The following is a 7,125-nucleotide window of genomic DNA, read 5'->3' as shown; positions in this document are numbered from 1 at the left end:
AAGGGTAACTTACAAAAAATTCTGCTTCAAGCCCAAAGGAATATGTTAGCACACTCATGTATTCACTTATCCAAACTACACCCACAAACACACTTGCATGTGCACACAGTTGTATATTCTGCCTCTTACACAATAACCTTGACCATGTTATAAATTCTATAATCTTACCCTGTTTGAATGTTAACCAGCAGCAATGCCATGACTTGACCAGCTTGCTTTTGCTCTCTCTCTCTCTCTTTGAAAGAGGCAGGCTACATTAGAGACTATCTAAAAGAGCAGGGCTACCACGAAGAATCGAAGAAATTGAGAAATGCAATAAACTCGCAAAAGCGCAGAGAAAAGAGGAAATATTACCGAGAATTATATATTATCCTCGAAAGAAAACCCTAAATCAGTGTGGCAAGCAATAAACCAACTCACCAACAAGCAATCTTCATCAAAATCAACCGTATCAAAGACGTTTCTGTGAATCAACTAAATACACACTTTTCCACTATAGCTAGAAAAATTATTACCACAGATTACACAGAACTGAATGACCTTGAAAAATTAAAATTGTATTGTCGTAATAAAAATACTTCAATTGAATTGAATATTCCACCCATAACAGTATTTGAAGTCTATAACTACCTTATCCAACTAAAACAGACAGGAACCCGCGGACCGGATGGCATCGACAGCAGAATTCATAAACTAGCTGCTACAGTTATCATGGACACATTAACGTACAGTTTTGACTCACTTGTGCTAACAAAGTGAGTCTATGTTTTAACCCGGTGTTCGGTTGTCTGTGTGTGTGTGTGTGTCTGTGTGTCCATGGTAAACTTTAACACTGACATTTTCTCTGCAAATACTTTGTCAGCTGACACCAAATTAAGCATAAAAATAGGAAAAATTCAGTTCTGTCCAGTCATCTTGTTTAAAACAATATTGCACCTCAGAGACGGGCACAAAACTTTGTTTTTAAAAGAAGCCAAATTATATGCAAACTGCATTTACTGTTTGTTTTTTGTTTGTTTGTTTTTTATTCTCTAAACTTGGCACTTTGATCTCAACAACAAGAGCAGTCATTATTATCATTTTTTGTTCAAACAGGAACTTCTTTTGCTAAACATGGAAGTTTTATTTATTTTGCAAACGTTTTGGTACAGATAGTAAAAAAGGGAAATTAATCTGTAATTAATACTAGGGGACTTAATTTGCTTTAAACTGATCTTTCTCATCTTAAACATTACATTTTGAAATTATACTCAATACATAAAAAGCTTGTGTGTTTTTACTCTCAGTGTACAGGGCTTTCGCTATGTTCATTCGCCCAAGTGGTCTTTTTCGGAAAATACTAAAATCAATACGACAAGTGGACCTGAAGGTCATGGGCAAAAATCAGTTGCGTACACATATTTATACACATTCAAAGCGTGTGCTCATATTCTTCGCGAACGCGAACGACGCCATTTTGTTTCAAGTTGTTGACCTGCCCGTTCAATCCTATATTCAATGGACAATACACGATAACATGTGATGGAAAGTTGGAGAAGGAGACCGTTAAATATTTATTCAGAGAAAGATTTGTGAAGGCCACATCACTTACTGGATTATGCCCCAAACTGCCATAAAAATATCCACAGAATCAGTCGGAATTCACAGTTAAAAATTGTAAACCATGCGAGTTAATACCCTTGAACTGATGAAACGAAAAAATTTCCAGTCTTGACTTTCTCAAAATGAAGTCCTTTTCACTTCATAAGACGTTTAGAAGTACTTGTACTTGGCTCTACATGTTATTAGTTTAACAAAATACTCAATTTTCATATCAACTTTAAAACTATAAAACTAGAATGAACATAAAAGAGAAATTGAATCGACCGTGTCGTACTACATTCCCGGCGGGTGTAACTAAACTTGTACATCTATCTAGATCTAGAGAAAACGGCTAAATGTTGCAGTGTGATTGCCGCAATAGCCACGTCTCCTTTACCGCGGACTTAAATTTTTTATTTTTTTATATTTTTTTTTATTGCCCTTAAAGATTTTTCGAATGCCCAAGATACACCAGAATAATATGATTTAAACAGCGTTCTCACTGTGAATACCGCAATTGATTTATCGCCCTTTAAAAAAGTATGTTCAAATATTAAATTTTAGTACATCAGCTAAGGAGCCATGATAGTGTAATGGGTAAGATAGTTTCTTCTCATCCGAACACGCGCGGTTCGAATCTGATTATGACTTTTTTTTTTCTTTTTTTTTAACCCGAAGCTTTATAATAACAAATACAGAACACATTTTAACGATTAGATTTTTTAAATTTTTTTTAAGTGTATCACAAGTGAGTCTTGAAGGCCTTGCCTCTCTTGTTAATCTGTGTATTGATAAAAACTACTTTCCGATCGCATTTAAGAAAGCGAAAGTTATTCCTATTTACAAATGAGGGGACACCACCGATCCTTCAAACTACAGGCCAATTTCCATTATTTCTGTTCATTCAAAACCACTGGAAAAACACATCAACAATCATATTTTACATCACTTTGATGTCATTGAACTTTTACATCCAGCTCAGTCTGGTTTCAGACGAAAGCATTCATGCCACACAGCACTGGTCAACATTGTAGATGACTGGCTTACCAATGTCAATAACAATATATATTATGGTGTTTTATTCGTCGATTTTAAAAAAGCATTTGATGTGATAGACCACAAACTCTTACTTAGAAAACTTGAGCTGTATGGTCTGTCAACCAATTGTCTTAGTTTGATTGAATCCTATATGACAAACAGACAACAATGCGTGACAATGAATACATCAATCTCCGCACCAACAACACTTGATTATGGCATTCCTCAGGGGTCTGTTCTAGGCCCTTTGCTGTTCTCAATATATATAAACGACCTACCACTCCATATGAAATCCGTCTGCGAACTTTTTGCGGATGATACAACAATCCACACTTCTCATACTGACATTGTCGCTCTTGCAAAAGACTTAAAGAAAGTACTGATGACCTCGTTAGATGGACCAAACTAAACCACATGTCTCTTCACCCTCAAAAAACAAAATGCATGTTAATCACAACCAGATAAAAGAGGCAAAACACTATATATAATCTTCCTTCCATCCAAATTAAAGGCGAACCTATTGAACAGGTCAGTGATCATAAAGTTCTGGGGATCATAATTGACAACAATCTCACTTGGAATCCTCACATAAATTTCCTTTGCAAAAAGACAGCCCAGAAAACCCATCAACTATCCAAAATCAAACATTTCCTTGACCTTCATTCACGGAAATTATTTTTTCAAGCGCATATCCAGGCTACAATAGATTATGCATCAACACTATGGGACTCCGCAAGTGCGAATACCATGAATCCATTACAGAATCTTTATAAACGGGGACTCAAGCTGGTACTCCTTAAAAAGACTACCCTTTTAGACTCAGACTATAAACAAGCGAATATTCTCCCACTAATCCGTAGATTAAAGTACAATAAAAGAATCATGATGCAAAAGATTATGACAGGTAATGCACCACCAACATTGATAGACAAATTTTCTGTAAATTCATCAAGGAATCCCCCCAAGTCCATATCACAATTCCAAGAATTGACTTGTTAAAATCCAGTCTGGTTTACTCAGGCGCCACCCTATGGAACTCACTCCCAGAAACAATTAAACAACACCATTGCCCAACCACCTTCAAAAAACATTGCCTTTCCCACTCTATGCCATAATGTGTAATGTAAATCGTTCATTTTATTGATATTGTTTGTCAAATGTGTATTGTTGACTGAGAACCTTGCTCACCCTCTATCCCCCATTCTGGTGTGTAGTGCGGTGTGTGTTGTGTGTGTTTGTTTCTTTCATTTTGTTCATTTCTTTTCCAATGCATTTTACTAACACCAAGCTAGTGCCTGTATGCCATGTGTGTGTGTGTGTGTGTGTGTGTTTATCTTCAGTTTAACGTCTATTCACAATAAGTGTTTTTAGACGGAAAGGAGTCAAGTAGTGGATTAGTGGATAAAGGAAAGGGAGTGCATGTGAATATTAGTGTAAAAAAAGTGTATCAGAGGAAAGGTATATTATTATAAGAAAAAGTCTAAAGAGATTGTGGTGTGTATTGAATAAGATGTCATGGGAGGGAGACTATGTATATGCATATCAACAAGTATTAACCTACAACAATGTAAATATAAACAACAATATTAATTATAATACATCAAAGGAGGATACCAACTGGACTGGAGTTTAAAATTTCTGAAAACATTCTAAGCAATGAATAATCATTCAAAATCTTTTCAGTGGCTAATGAAATATTGGAAGAAAAGTCATCACCTACATCTTTTGGAATTAACGGTCTTATGCTCGGACAATGAAAGAGTAGATGGCTTACAGTTATTTGCTTACCGCATTATACATTTTATATTTTTAGAAAATTTTGTACGAAAGGCATTTAAACGAATTCTATACATTAGACTTGTAATTTGTCTTGAATGTTCTGCTGGTGTCGAATTTAGATAATGTTTGGGATTAGGTGCATTCTTTGTGTTTACACAACAGTGGTAATATTGATTATTTGAATCTATAAGTAATTTCTGAAATCGATTTCTAGAAACATTTTCTATACAACTAATGCATTCATACAGATCTAACTGGATGTCAAGTTGTACTGCGCCTTCGAAATTACGTGCTGCTCTTCTAGCTGCTTGGTCTACCCACTCATTTGAAGATATTCCACAGTGTGAAGGTACCCAACAGAAAGTTATTTTAATGCCCTGTTTTGTCAGTTGGTGAATAATATGTTTTATTTCCATTGTCATCTCAATTCGCTTCTTTGAATTTGAAGATCCTATAGGTTGTATTACTGACTTTGAGTCTACACATACAACAATTTCACTTACAGTTTTCGGAATGTCTGAAATGTAATTTAAGGCCATAAGTATGGCTATAAGTTCAACTGTGAAAATGGAATATTGTCTACCAATATAGTATAATTTTTCTATTCTAAATGAAGGAATTACAAAAGCCGCTCCTGAATTACCATCTTCTAGAACAGATCCGTCTGTGTATATTTTTAGATAATTTGAATATTGATTTTCTATATGTGAGAGCACTTCAGGTCTTAACAAAAATGGTGACTGGTTCTTGGATAAATCTGTATAATCCATGTCAAAGGTAGCTTTACACTGCTCCCATTCAGGGACTGGTGAAAAAGTAGGTATTTTTGCAATTTGCTTGTCTTTTGATTCCGTAGCACTAATGATATCTGATGCAAATGTAGTAATGGATGTCATAGACTGTATCGTCTTAGCTCTTTTAGCAAAATCTTTTTGTGAACTCAAATTAGCTTCTTCTTTTGAAAATGGTTCAAAATGCGAAAGATTTGATAACGAATTTCGCGGCTGAAGCTTTCCTTTGTTCATCAAGAGATAAAACACCTGTTTCTCTGTAAGTCCCTAAATTTGATGTAAGAATGGGCACACCTAGAGCGAGTTTATAAGCCTTACAATCAATGCTTTGCAGCTTCTTTAACAAATGCAGTGGAGCACTGAAGAATACCTCTTGAGCGTATGTCAAGCGTGAACGTACGAGGGAGGTAGCGAGAGATATTAACGCTTTGGTATCTTGCCTCCAGTACTGTTTACAAATTGTTTTAAGGAAATTTAGACCTTTTCTTGCTTTGTTTAGTATATAGTCAATATGATAATTCCACGAAAGCTTTGAAGAAAGATAGACTCCCAGAAATTTAACAGATTGTGTATATCTGATGATGGTACCATTTATTGTAAACACGGGGAGCTTTTCCGGGTCTGATCCTGTATTAAATAGCATCATATTTGTTTTTCCTAAGGACAATGATAAGCCATTTTCTGTCATAAAGTTGCTGATTTTATCAAGTTCCCGCTGGTATATTTTCTCTATGTAATTCAATGTCCTAGTAGGCGTTTTATTTTTCATTGTCACCTTCATCCATAAACAAATGTCATCAGCAAATTGAACCAAGACTGTATCTTTAGCTAGCTTGTTAGGTAGATCTGCTAATAATATATTGAATAAAATCGGCGAAATTACTGATCCTTGTGGTAACCCCATGTGTAAATGTCTGGGGTTTGAGTAGGTATTTCCTATTCTTACTTGTATAAATCTATCTAATAAAAAAAAACACTTCTAATATAACCATGCATATTACCTGTAATACCGATATTTTTCAGTTTATATATATATATATATATATATATATATATATATATATATATATATATATATGTGTGTGTGTGTGTGTGTGTGTGTGTGTGTGTGTGTGTCTGTGTCTGTGTCTCTGTGTCTGTGTGTGAGTATGTGTATGCGTGTGCCTGCATGGGTACCTATGTTCATGCATGTTGCATGGAAGGACTGTCCACTTGAAGTAGCTGCTGGGACTGTCCACTTGAAGTAGACTTGAAGTAGCTGCTGGGACTGTCCACTTGAAGTAGACTTGAAGTAGCTACTTGGACTGTCCACTTGAAGCAGCTACTTGGACTGTCCACTGGAAGTAGCTACTGGGACTGTCCACTTGAAGTAGATACTGGGACTGTCCACTTGAAGCAGCTGTCCACTTGAAGCAGCTACGGGGACTGTCCACTTGAAGTAGATACTTGGACTGTCCACTTGAAGTAGCTACTTGGACTGTCCACTGGAAGTAGCTGCTGGGACTGTCCACTTGAAGTAGCTACTGGGACTGTCCACTTGAAGCAGCTACTTGGACTGTCCACTGGAAGTAGCTACTTGGACTGTCCACTTGAAGCAGCTACTTGGACTGTCTACTTGAAGCAGCTACTTGGACTGTCCACTGGAAGTAGCTACTTGGACTGTCCACTTGAAGTAGATACTGGGACTGTCCACTGGAAGTAGCTACTGGGACTGTCCACTTGAAGTAACTGCTTGGACTGTCCACTTGAAGTAGCTGCTTGGAATGTCCACTGGAAGTAGCTGCATCGTCCCTTGTACATGTCACATCAGCAGCAGAGGGGGTTATGTCTCCAGCTGCAGTATTTGGCAGTACATCCATCCCTCTTTCCAGCTCAGTCAGGAACCTTGGTGTTGTCCTTGACAACACACTGTCATTGCAAAAATTTATCAGTCAGA

Source organism: Babylonia areolata, chromosome 13, assembly GCF_041734735.1.
Source record: "Babylonia areolata isolate BAREFJ2019XMU chromosome 13, ASM4173473v1, whole genome shotgun sequence".
Lineage (NCBI taxonomy): Eukaryota > Metazoa > Mollusca > Gastropoda > Neogastropoda > Buccinidae > Babylonia > Babylonia areolata.
The sequence above is the reverse complement of the archived record's forward strand: the minus strand, read 5'-3'. Positions refer to the sequence as shown.